Raw genomic sequence first — 14,327 nt, forward strand, 5'->3', positions numbered from 1 at the left:
ACACTACCTCACAGTAAATGTTGGAAAGAAATTTTCCAAGCAAATGGTCCCAAGAAACACGCTGGAGTAGCTATTCTAATATTGAATAAAATCGACTTTAAACAAAAGGTTGCAATTTTTTAATAGCCAAAGGAAAAGTCTACCAAGATGAACTCTCAACTCTGAACATCTATGCTCTAAATGTAAGGGCACCCTCATTCATAAAAGAAACTTTACTAAAGCTCAAAGCACACATCCCACTTCACACAATGATAGTGGGAGACTTCAACATCCCACACTCAGCAATGGACAGATCATGGAATCAGACCCTAAACAGAGACACTGAAACTAACAGACGTTATGAACCAAATGGATCTAACAGATATTTATAAAACATTTTGTCCTAAAGCAAAGTAATATACCTTCTTCTCTGTACCTCAAAGTACCTTAGCCAAAATTGACCATATAATTGGTCACAAAACAAGTCTCAACAGATAAGGAAAGACTGAAATACTCCATCCACCCTATCAGATCAACATAGGCTAAGGCTGATCTTCAATTTAAAAAGAAAAAAAAGAAAAAAAAAAAGAAAACCCACATATACATGGAAGCTGAACAACTCTCAACTGAATGATAACTTAGTAAGAAGAAACAAAGGAAGAAATTAAAGACATTTAGAATTTAATGAAAATGAATGTAAAACATACTCAAACTTATGGGACACAATGAAAGTAGTGGTAAGAGGAAAACATATGGCTGTATGTGCCTCTAAAAAGAAACTGGAGAGAGCTTACACAAGCAGCTTGACAGCACACCTGAAAGCTCTAGAACAAAAAGAAGCTAATACACCCGAGAGGAGTAGACATCAGGAAATAATCAAACTCAAGGCTGAAATCAACAAATTAGAAACAAACAGAACTATACAAAATAATCATTTAACCAGGAGCTGGTTATTCGAGAAAATCAACCAGATAGAAAAACCTTTAGCCAGACTAATCAGAGGTCACAGAGACAGTTTCCAAATTAATAAAATCAGAAATGAAAAGGGAGACATAACAACAGAAACAGTGAAAATTCAAAAAAATCATCAGATCCTACTACAAAAGTTTATACTCAACAAAACTGGAAAATCTGGATGAAATGGAAAACTTTCTAGACACATACCAGGTACCAAGGTTACAACAGTGTCAGAAACCATCTAAAAAGTCCCATAACCCCTAAAGAAGTAGAAGCAGTCATTAATAGTCTCCCAACCAAAAAAAAAAAAAAAAAAAAAAAGCCCAGGATCAGATGGGTTAAGTGGAGAATTCTATTAGACCTTTGAAGACGACCTAACACCAATACTCTTCAAACTATTCTAGAAAATATAAAGAGAAGGACTACTACCCAATTCATAATATGAAACCACAATTACACTTATACCTAAATCACACAAGGACCAAACAAAGAAAGAAAACTTCAGAACAATCTCTCTTATAATTATAGTTCAAAAAGTTCTCGTCAAATTCTTGCAAACCGAATCCAAGAACACATCAAAATGATCATTTACCATGATCAAGTGGACTCCATCCTAAGGATGCAGGGATGTTTCAGTATATAGAAATCCAACAACATATTCCACCACATAAAAACACTCAAAGGAAAAACAAAACAAAATTCATTAGATGCCGAAAAAGCATTTGACAAAATTCAGCATTCCTTCATGTTAAAAGTCTTGGAAAGATCAGGAATTTAAGGCCCATACCTAAACATATTCAAAGCAATATACAGCAAACTAGTAACCAACATCAACCTAATTGAAGGGAAAGTTTAAGCAGTCCCATTAAAATCAGTGACTAGACAAGACTGCCCAGTCGCTCCCTACCTATTCAAAATAGTACATGAAATTCTAGCTTAGAGCAATTGGACAACAAAAGAAGTCAACAGGACTCAAATTCGAAAGGAGGAAGTCAAAATATAACTATTTGCAGATGATATGATAGTACACTTAAGTGACCCCAAAAATCTACCAGAGAACTCCTAAACTTGAAAAACAACTTCAACAAAGTTAATGGATATAAATTAACTCCAACAACTCAGTAGGCTCCCTCTACTCAAAGGATAAGCAGGCTGAGAAAGAAATTAGGGAAACAACTCCCTTCACAATAGTCACAAATAATATTACATACCTTGGTGGGACTCTAACCAAGCAAGTGAAAGATCTGTATGACGAGAACATCAAATCTCTGAAGAATGACATTTAAGATCTTAGAAGATGGAAAGATCTCCCATGCTCATGGATTGACAGGATTAATATAGTAAAAATGGCCACCTTCCAAAAGCAATCTAAAGATTCAATGCAATACCCATCAAAATTCCAAATCAATTCTTCATAGATTAAGAAAGAGCAACTTTCAAATTCATTTGAAATAACAACAAACCCAGGATAGGAAACACAATTCTTAACAAAGAACTTCTGGGGGAATCACCATCCCTGACGTCAAGCTGTATTACAGAACAATACTTATAAAAACAGGTACACAGAGAGGCATGAAGATCGATGGAATAGATCTGAGGACCCAGAAATGAACCAACACACATGTGGTCACTTGATCTTTGACAAAGGAGCAAAAACCATCCAGTGGAAAAAGACATCATTTTTAACAAATAGTGCTGGCACAACTGGCTGTTAGCATGTAGAAAAATGCAAATTGACTCCTTCTTATCTCCTTGTACAAAGGTCCAGTCCAAGTGGATCAAGGACCTCCACATAAAAACAGATACACTTAAACTTATAGAGGAGAAAGTGGGGAAGATCCTCCAATAAATGAGCACAGGGTAAAATTTCCTGAAGAGAATACCAACGGCTTATGCTCTAAGTTCAAGAATTGACAAATGGGACCTCATAAAATTGAAAAGCATCTGTAAGGCAAATGACACTGTCAATAGGATAAAATGGCAACCAACCGATTGGGAAAAGATTTTTACCAATCCTTCTACTGATACAGGGCTAATATCGAATATATACAAAGAACTCAAGAAGTTAGACTCCAGAGAATAGAATAACCCTATTAAAAATGGGTAAAGAGCTAAACAAAGAATTTTCAACTGAGGAATATCGAATGACCAAGAATCACCTAAAGAAATGTTCAACAACCTTAGACATTAGCAAAATGCAAATCAAGACAATCCCGAAATTCCCCCTCACACCAGTCAGAATGGCTAAAATAAAAAAAAAAAATCTGGTGACAGCAGATGCTTCTGAGCATGTGGAGAAAGAGGAACACTCCTTCATCGTTGGTGGGATGCAAGCTGATACAAGCCCTCTGGAAATCAGTTTGGCACTTTCTCAGACCCAGCTGTACCACTCCTGTACATATACCCAGAAGATGCTCCAAGATGTAATAAGGACACATGCTGTACTATTTTCATAGCAGCCTTATTAATAATAGTCAGAAGCTAGAAAAAAACGAGATGTCCTTCAATAGAGGAATGGTTATAGCAAATGTGGTATATTTACACAATGGATTACTACTGAGCTATTAATAAATATGAATTCTTGAAATTCTTTAGCAAATGGATGGAACTAGAAAATATCCTGAGGGAGGTATCTCAGTCCCAAAAGAACACACATGGTATGCACTCACTAATAAGTAGCTATTAGCCCAAAAGCTCCAAATATCGAAGATACAATTCCCAGACCACATGCAACTCAAGAAGGAAGACCAAAGTGTCTGTGTTTCAATCCTTCTTAGAAGGGGAATAAAATACTCACAGGAGCAAATATGGAGATAAGGCCATCCAGAGACTGTCCCATTTGGTGATTCATCCCATTTAGAGTTATGAAACCCAGACGGTATTGTGCATTCCAAAAAGTGCATGCTGAAAGGAGCCTGATATTGCTGTCAGCCGAGAGACCCAACCAGAGCTTACAAATGCAGAGGTGGATGCTCGCAGCCAACCATTGCTTACACATACAGGGGCAGATGCTCACAGCCACTGATTGGTGTGAGCATGGGGTTCCCAGTAGTGGAGTTAGAGAAAGGACTGAATGAGTTCAAGGGGTTTGTCACCCTATAGGAAGAAGGACAATATCAACCAACCAGACCCCCAGAGCTTCCAGGGAGTAAACTATCAAACAAGGAGTACACATGGCTCCAGCTGCATATGTAGCAGAGGATGGACTTGTCAGGCATCAATGGGAGGAGAGGTCCTTCCTTAGTCCTATGAAGACTCAATAGATGTCCCACTGTAGGGAAATAGAGGGCGGGAGGTGAAAATGGTTGGGTGGGTAGAGAAACACCCTCATAGAAGAAGGGGGTGGAGGATGGCACAAGCATTTTGTAGGAGAGGGAACCAGGAAAGTGCATAACACTTGAAATGTAAATAAAGAAAATATTCAATAAAAGAAATGAAAAAAAAAAGATATTTACATGGGCTTTGGTATTTGGTAGAGTTCGTAAAGTAATGCCAGCAAGTCTAAACCATGATGTGGGAGTTTGTTCCTTCAAGGCTTCCTTTGAAGATTCCTTCACCACTTTATAATGAATGATATTGTTTGTGCAGTAATGCAGTTTGACATGGCTTGGAAATCATATAAGCATAAAAGACACTGGTTTTGGAAACCTCTCTGACAATAGTGAGCTCTACAAGATTCCAAGTGAAGACCTACAAGATTACAAGTAAAGACCTATAAGATTATAAATCAGAACTTATCAATGGCTCTGCCTGTGACCATGAACAGGCCACAGTTGTCAACAAAATGCATAAATTTGCTGGTGGCCTTTTTTATGAAACATAAATTTTGTGAGACCATTGTTGTTTTTTCCTCCTCTCTCTTGTCCTTCTCCTATCCCTCTTCCAATTCCTCATTCTCTTCCTCCTCCCTCTTGTAATATTAGAGCATGCAGTAGAAAAGACTGGTTATTTTCTATTTCCTCCTTGTTTCTGTATTCTTTTCAAATAATCTATCTTTTTGAATGTTCTTTTGGTAGAAATTTTTTCTTTCATTTTGTTTCAAAGATTTATTTTAGCAACTTCTACACTATTAGTGTAGTAGTCATGGAATGACTTAATTTGAGCATCTCTGAAAATATTCTATTTTGTTGATAAAATCAAAATATAACTTCCTGAATAAAACCTTGTTGGTTGACAATTAATTGCTTTCATTTTTTATTATTTATATATTATATAATTAGATATTTAAAATTGTTTATAGTCAAGATTTAGTATGTATAATTATATTTTATACTACTTACATGTTTTTTATTTAATATTAATATTTATATATATTATTTAATATTCTGCTTTTTAAATTTGTCAATATCTTTTACACTCCAGATTTTATTCCCTCATCCCCACCCCATCAACACTCAGACGGTTACACAACCCATAACTCCTCTCCACCAGTGTGTCCACACCCCCAACCCCAAATGACCTCTAAACTCCCTGGGGCCTCCAGTATCTTGAGGGATAGGTGCATCTAATCTGACTGAACCAAGACCTGGTAGTCCTCTGCTGTATATGTGTTGGGGACCTCATATTACCTGGTGTATGCTGCCTGTTTGGTGATCTAGTGTTTGATAGAATTCTGGGATCCAGATTAATTGAGACTGCTGATCCTCCTCCAGGGTCTCCCTTGTCCTCAGCTTCTTTCTGCTTTTCCCTAATTCAACCACAGGGATCAGTAGCTTTTGTCAATTGGTTGGGTGCAAATATCTGCATCTGACTTTCAGCTACTTGTTGGTTCTTCCAGAGTGTCGTCATTATAGGTCCCTTTTTGTGAGTGTTTAACAGCCTCAGTAATAGTGTCAAGCCTTGGGACCTCCCCTTGAGCTAAATACTACTTTGTGCCTGTCTCTGGACATCCTTTTCCTCAGGATTCTCTCCATTTCCATCCCTGTAGTTCTTTCAAACAGGAACAATTATGAGTCAGAGTTTTGACTGTGGGATGGCAACCCCATTCCTCATTTGATGCCCTATCTTTCTGTTGGAGGTGGGCTCTATAAGTTCCCTCTCTCTACTGTCAGGCATTTTATCAAAGTCCCTCCCTATGAGTCCTGGAAGTCTTTCATCTCCCAGGACTCTGGTGCATTCTGGGGGGTCTCCCCAACTTCCTACTTCCTATTTCCATTCTTTCTGCTAGCCCTCACGGCTTCAGTCCTTTTCCCTCACCCAATACCAGATCAGGTTTCCCTCTCCTTCCCCATCTACCATCCACTTTCCCTCCCAGGTAACCTCCCTCCCTCCATATTTGTGATTGCTTTCTTCTCCCTCCCAAGTAGGACTGAGGATTCCTCATTTGGACCCTTCAGCTTGTTGATCTTTTTGAGTTTTGAAGAATGTATCTTGGTTATTCTGTACCTTCTCTCTCTCTCTCTCTCTCTCTCTCTCTCTCTCTCTCTCTCTCTCTCTCTCTCTCTCTCTCTCTGTGTGTGTGTGTGTGTTGCTAATATCCACTTGTTAGTGAGTACATACCATTCATGTCCTTTTGAGTCTGAATTACCTCACTCAGGATGATATTTTCTAGTTCCACCCATTTGCCTACAAAACTCAGGATGTCCTTGCTCTTAATAACTGAGTAGTATTTCATTCTGTTAACCACATTTTATGTACACGTTCTTCCATTGTGGTACATCTGGACTCTTTCCAGCTTCTGTCTATCACAAATAAAGCTTCTCTAAACATAGTGGAACACCTGCCCCTGTGGCATGGTGGGGCATCTTTTGAGTATATTCCCAAGAGACCTATTGCTGGGTCTTCAGATAGAACTATTTCCAATTTTCTGAGGAAATCTCCAGATTGATTTCCATAGTAGTTGTACCACTTTGCAGTCCCACCAGCAATGGAGAACTATTCCTCTTTCTCCACATCCTCTCCAACATATTTTGTTACCTGAGGTTTTGTTCTTAGCCATTCTGATTGGTGTAAGGTAGAATCTCAGGGTCATTTTTATTTGAATTTCTCTAATTACTAAGGACTTTGAACATTACTTTAGGAGTTTCTCAGCCACTCGAGATTCCTCTGCTGTGAATTCTTGGTTTAGTTCTACACACCATTTTTGTGATTGGGTTGTTTGGGTTTTTTGGTGGTTAGCTTCTTTAGTTCTTTATATATTTTGCATATTATCCCTGTGTCAGATGTGGGGTTAGTGAAGTTTTTTTCCAATCTGTAGGTTGCATATTTTTATTATTGACTATGTTTCCTTACAGGAGCTTTCCAGTTTCATGAGGTCTCATTGATCAATACTTGATCTTAGAGCATGAGCCACTGGAGTTCTTTTTAGGAAATTTCCCCCCTGTTCCAATGAGTTCAAGTCTCTTTCCCACTTACTTTTCTATTAGATTCAGTGTATCTGGTTTTATGTTTAGGTCCATAATCCACTTAGATTTGAGTTTTGTGTAAGGTGGCAAATATGGGGCTATTTTAATTTTTCTACATACAACCAGCCAGTTAGACCAGCAATATTTATGGAAGATACTTTCCTTTTTACATTGTATATTTTTGGCATCTTTGTCAAAGAGCAAGTGTCCATAAGTTTGTTGTTTTATATCTGGGTCTTCAATTCTATTCCATTGATCAATGTCTCATCTCTGTGAGGATACCATGTAGTTTTTATCTCTATTGCTCTGTAGTAAAGCTTGAGGTCAGAGATGGTGATTCCCCCAGCCATTCTTTCATTGGTAGGAATTGTTTTTGCTATTCTGTTTTTACTTGCCTTTTCAGATGAATTTGAGAATTGCTTTCCATGTCTTTGAAGAATTGTGTTGGGATTTTGATGGGGATTGCATTGAATCTGAAGATTGCCTTTGGTGGGATGGCCATTTTTTCTATACTAATTCTGCCAATCCATGAGCATGGAAGATCTCACCTTTTACTGACATCTTCAATTTCTTTCTTGAGAACTTGAAGTTATTTTCATGCAGGTCTTTGACTTGTTTGGTTAGAGTTACCCCAAGATATTTTGTATTTTTAGTGGCTATTGTTAAGGGACCTGTTTCTTTCTCAGCCTGTTTATCATTTGTATAAAGAAAGGCTACTGATTTGTTTGTATTCATTTTATATCTGGCCACTTTGCTAAAGTTTTTTATCAGCTGGAGAAGTTCTGTGGTAGAATTTTTGGGGTTGCTTATGTATACTATCACATCACCTCAAAATAGTGACACTTTTATTTTTTCTTTGCAATTTGTACCCCCTTATCACTTTTTGTTGTCTTAATGTTTTAGCTACCACTTGAGTACTATATTAAATAGAGATAGAGAGAGTGGACATCCTTGTTTTGTTCCCAATTTTAGTGGAATTGCTTCAAGTAGGTTTCCATTTAATTTGATATTAGCTGTTTGTTTGCAGTAAATTTCTTTTATTACACTCAGCTTTTTTTTTAACTTCAATGATTTCAGGGTTAGAGATTTGATATTGTCCCAGTGTCTTTGATTGGCTAAAAACCTGACATATTCCTAATATAGTCTCTGTCTTTTTTTTCCTTCATGTATCTATTATCTAAATTTTCCTATTGCATGATTTTCCTGTAAAAGATTCATATCTGGTGTCTGCCAGGAGAATTGATCCCCAGTTGGGGCAGTGGCCACATGGCCTATCCTTTAGTCTCTGTTCCATTTTTTGTTCCTGTTCTTCCTTTGGATAGGAAACTACCTGGGGGTCCATCTTCTCTGTAGACACAAAACCAGACACTGTTGTCATTGCCACTTGCTTACAGGAACCTACTGTGGCTGCTCCTAGGGGATTCAGCCACCAACTGACCAAGGCAGATGTGAATGCTTGGGGCCAACCATCAGACTGAGCTCAGGGACCCTGGTGGTGGAGATGGCAAAAGGACTAAAGGAGCTGAGGGTAATTGCAACCCCATCAGAAGAACAACATCAGCTGGCTGGACCACCCAGTGCTCCCAGGGACTAGGCCATAACCAAGGAGTATACAGGGAAGGATCCATGGCTCCAGACAGATGAGTAGGAGACGATGACATCAGAGGAAGGGGAGGCCCTTGGTCCTATGGAGGTGTGATGCTCCAACGTAGGGGGATGCTGGATGGGTGGGACAGGAGAGGGTAGATGGGTAGCGGAGCACCCTCATAGACACAAAGAGGAGAAAGGAGACGAAGGTTATGGGATGGGGGTCTTGTGGAGGTGTATCCAGAATGTGTGATACCATTTGAGATGTAAACAAATGGAATGGAAAAAAAAACCTTTTAAAAGGCATATCTGCCTGTCTTGTGCACATGTAACGAAATTGCTTGGCAAGAAAGAATTTTTACTGAAGTGTCCAGAGACCTAGCAAAAGAACCAGCAGTGCCTCACTCCCAGTGTAAGGAGTCATACAAACAGCTCAATTTTAAAAATATATATATAGTGATTGCATTGAATCTATAGATTACTTTTGGGAAGATGAAAATTTTTACTATATTAATCCTGCCAAGCCATGAGCATGGGAGATCTTTCCATCTTCTGAGATTTTCAATTTCTTTCTTCAGAGACTTGTGCTGTTTCCCCATGCAGCCTCGAATAGGCTAAATAGACCTTTAGTGCTTGCCACAGTTGGACTTTAACGACCCAGGATGGAGACTTCCACCTTGCTGAACCTATAATTTCCTACAAAAATAGACTGCCTGCTGAGCTTGCTTTGCAACATAATCTGGCTGAAACAAGTTATGGGGCTGTGGGTTCTCCCTATATAAACGTATTGCTCAATATTAAACTTTGACCCTCGATCAGAAACTTTGTCTTGGCTTCATCCTTCTCTCGTGCCATGTTCCCTTTTCATTTCAAGCCCCCCCTTTCAAGTACCCAGTTCTCCATGGGGACCGGATGACTACAGGTGGCACCTGAACAAGGGGACTGAAAAACGGGGATTAGGGGAGGGCACCTACTGAAAAGCTGCGGTCTTGGGTGGAGCTCACAGAAAACAGAAGAAGTTACAGTATCCTGCACCTTAAGTAACAAAAAGCATTAATGTTAGTTCTACGTATAAATTTTATCTTTTGGAGACTGTTGTTGCGGGAGATGTATTCAAAGGGATACCAGCTAGACTGAACAAGTGTTAACCTGACACCAGACTTCACCTAGGGGTGACAGCGCAATTGGGATAAGGAAATTCTATATAGGCATTTGTCTGCCACCAAGAGCTGCATCAGGTGAGAGGAGCAGGGTTATAAAACAGATGTTAGAAAAATTCTTAGCTCAAGTAGATTTATGCTGTTCTTGCTTTTCAAAAGTAGGAATGGTAAATACACAATTGACAATTGAGAGAGAGAGAGAGAGAGGGAGAGAGAGAGGATTCAGAGAAGCAGTTGTCCCCTGTCTGAGACACATTAGCAAAAATTGGATATAAGTATTGCAGAGTTCTCCTAGGACCAGGAAGAAATGGGGAGATGTCCTGCTTCCTCTCTGGCTCCTACTGGTTACATCAAGTTTTCTTCCATCCCGTCTATTGTCTATCTTTGATACACCAATCTGTCTACATTTGTAAATTTATGTCTGTTTTTGTTTAATTATTTGAATGATTCTTTGTCTTTTTCATGTTGAAAAGAAAAACTGATTAAAACTTTATCTGCTGGCTCTCCACCCCTTGATTTAGTTAAACTTTTTTAACAAACAATCTCAATTGTTCTCTGGAGCCCTGCACCTGTAGTTACTAGTGTAGCAGAGCTGAAGAAGCCCTGCCAGGGGGAGATTGTCTGCAAAAGCTGCTTTTAAAGGGGCCAACAGCTTTTCAGCATCTTTGTAAAGGGGGCTGATGGCTGGGTTTTTTTTTTCCCTAGAAAAATCTCTGCAATTGTGTTTATTGGGTTCAGAAAGTAACAAGGTGCCCTTCTCTTGAAATTACAGCTAGAAAGAGCAAGAAAATTTTGTTTGGTGAATATATAAGGTGTGTGTAGGGACTTCAATTTGTTTCAAATGGTTTTAAAGATATAAATATGTTCTGCACATCTTGGATATAGAGTATTAACTTATAAGTTATTGGGTAGGATTAGAAATTTGTAAATTTGGTAACAGAAAGTTGGAGTCATTCTAAACAATAACATGTGGCATTGCCAACCCAGGAAAACAGGTTTCTAAATTGGTATAATATTTTATGTAATTTTTATCCTAGAAACTAGACTTATATAGGATAGGATTTAAAACAATGTCTCTTTAATGAGGTATTAAAAGTTACACTGTCATATGTTCTTATATAAGAACTGACAACCAAAATACTTTGTAGCATTGGAGTGATTCACTTGGTATTTTTGGAGAGACTATATTGTTTGGCGATTGAGTTTTGCTTTCCAAAGTTGTGGTTGTACGCTGGTGTTACAAGGGAAACTTAAAAATTATAGTTAAACTACCAGTGTTCCAGTGGCTGCAGTTTGCAATTCGATCACAGGCTCAGGATTTTACTCACCCATATTGGTAATTAAGAAAGAAATCAAACAATTGAAGGTGATTGCAATATGATACCAGCCTGCTGCCCCTTTTAAGGGAGATCTCCATGGGAGTTTATCTAACAGGGTCCAGATGAATTGCTAAAAGAGGCTGGTAGAATTTTTTGAGACAGAAAATCGGACCCTCATACAATCAGGGTCTGTCTATGGCTGCTGCCTTGCAGGGAACTAGAGTACAAGCAATGCTTTTACAGGGCTGAGGTGATAAAGAATGTTTTAAGTATGGGGGCATAGGTCATTTTAGGAGATAATGTCCAAAAATAAAGGCATAGACAGGCAACAGAATCACTCTGCTGGAATCTGTCCTCACTGTAGAAAGGGTAATCATTGGGCCAGATTATCAGGAAATAGGCCCAGATCAAGAAACATTTACAATTGAGTTAATGCAAAGGTCAGAGCAGCCTCAGCCCAGGCATCTGTGGCATTCCTTTTGGCTCTGTCATATTAACTGGCCCCTAGAAAGGTGTTTACAAGGCCTGTTCAACTCATTGTAGTTTCCTTGCATTTGCTATGCTCCAAATTTACTAAAAGTTAGAAAGAACAAGATGTCTTTAGTTCCTCTGATGTGTACTGGATCCAGTCCAATCTATAAGAGATCTAACCTTAAATTACTAATTGAAGAACATAAAAGGGCTTTAAAAGGTTAATGTACACTGTAGCTGATGCATTCACTCATCTCCAAGACATTGGTTATTCAATTAATCAAAAACAAAGCTCAAACTTAAGATTTATGAAAGGTTAATGAGGCTATGGAGCTTTTGGGGGCTTAAAGCCTGGCTTGCCTATTCTAGCTGCTATTTCAGGAAATACATGTAGAATTATTATGTATTTGGAGAATTGTTGTTATACTATTCCTTTGTGTCTTGATGGTTGTAATAGGTTTACATTTTTTATGTATGCTTGTAATTTTAAAGAACCAATGAAGCAATATCATTAGAAAGTTTTGCCTCAAGGAATTGCTAATAGCATTACATTATGTAATTTTTTGTTGTCTCTGCTTCAATACAAGAAGTTAAGACTTTGAATCCTTCAGTGCATATTATTCATTACATGGAGGGTACTTTATTAGCTGATTCATCTGATGGAATTCTACTACAAGCATTTGCTCTTCTTATACAGCAAGCTTTAAATTTTAGGAATAGTTGTTGCTCCAGAAAAAGATTCAAAGGCGATATATTTTTCAATATTTGGGGTTTCTGTGATATCTTAAACAAATTGTAGCCCAGAAAATTCAAGTAAGAAAAGATAATTTACTTACTTCAATTATTTTCAAAAGTTGTTAGTAGATATTAATTGCCTAAGACCTCATCTTAAGCTTTCCACAGTAGAACTTAAACCTCTGTTTGATATTCTCAAGGGGAATGCAAATTCAAATTACCTTTGACAATTAACTGATGAGGGACAAATAGTTTTGCATAAAGTAGAGGAAGGTATTAGCCAACAACATTATATAGACTATGATCAGTTGTTGGCTGTTTATGTTTTTGCTACTCATGTGCCCACAGCAGTTCTATGGCAAAAGGAACCAATAATGTGGATTCATCTCTTCATCTCCAAAGAAAGTATTAACACCATGTTCTGAAGCTTTTGCTGTGTTAATACATAATTTTAGGATAGAATCATGAAAGTATTTTGGAATGAATTTCTTAAGAACTTGATGAAATGTTTATTCCTTATTTCAAACAGCAAGTAAATTAGTTATTGTAGAATTAAAATTTGTCCTATTGTATGTTCAATTTTTTTTTTGTAAAAAGAAAAAAAGACAAGTTATAATTTACCTCTATGAATGCTTTTTTATTTCCTGTAAGTTTGCATATACAGCAACAGAGAAAACACTAAGTGTATTTACAGATAGCCTATCTAATGGGAAGGCAGTATATGTAATTGGATCACATGTTCATTCTCTTGAGTTTTCCCTCTGCTTCACAAATAATTGAATTGCATATTGTAGCCATTGATTTTGAAATGTTGAAAAAAAATCAATCTTTTAATTTGTATACTGATAGCCCATATATACATATATATATTATTTACAATTGCATGAAATTGTTTCCTTTTTTAGATACTACTAATTATTTATACAAATATAGCTATATTTAAGAAACATGTACTATTCCTAAACCTTATAGGACATTTAAGAACTCATAGTGGATTTCCTGGACAGACCCCTTAGGGCAATGCCATAGCACATTTTTATACTAGGCAGATTATAGGCCTTACAGGGATAATTGGCCAAAATATCTCAATCTTTACATTATCAAACTAGTAATAGCTTGAGACCACAACTTGGTATTTCTAGAGAATGTGTAATTCAAATTGAAAAGACTTGCCCTCACTTTCTACCTGTACCACATAATGGTGTTAATCCTCAGGGACTTATACCTAATCAATTGTTGCAAATGAATGGTACTCCTATTTTGAAAAACAAATTAAAATATGTACATGTGAGTTGCAACCTTTTCAGGATTTCTAATTGCAACTGCTTTAACAGGAAAAGCTACTAAAAATTTAGTCATTGCCTATGTTGTTTTTCTACATTGATTTGGTGTTCCAAATCAGACTAAAACAGATCATGGAACTGGCTACTGCAGTCAAACATTTGAAATGTTTTGTAGTAAATTTAGTATTACCCATATTACTGGGATTAGTTATTATCCTAAAGGAAAAGGCATTGTGGAACAGGTCCATGGAACTTTAAAACAGTATCTTCTTAAACAAACAAAACAGGGGGAATTATATCCCCATAAACATTACATAAATCATGTTTTTTATTATTAAACCTTTAAAATTTGGATGCCAAGGAACTGTCTGATGAGTGTCTATGGCACCCTACAACTAGGCATTCCTATGATTAGGTAAAATGGAAGGAGCTTATTTACATATGGCATATGGCATTATCCCAATTAAATATTTAATATGGGGAAGAGGATAT

The sequence above is a fragment of the Mus musculus genome, chromosome 13 (genome assembly GCF_000001635.26).
Source record: "Mus musculus strain C57BL/6J chromosome 13, GRCm38.p6 C57BL/6J".
In the NCBI taxonomy this organism is placed as follows: domain Eukaryota; kingdom Metazoa; phylum Chordata; class Mammalia; order Rodentia; family Muridae; genus Mus; species Mus musculus.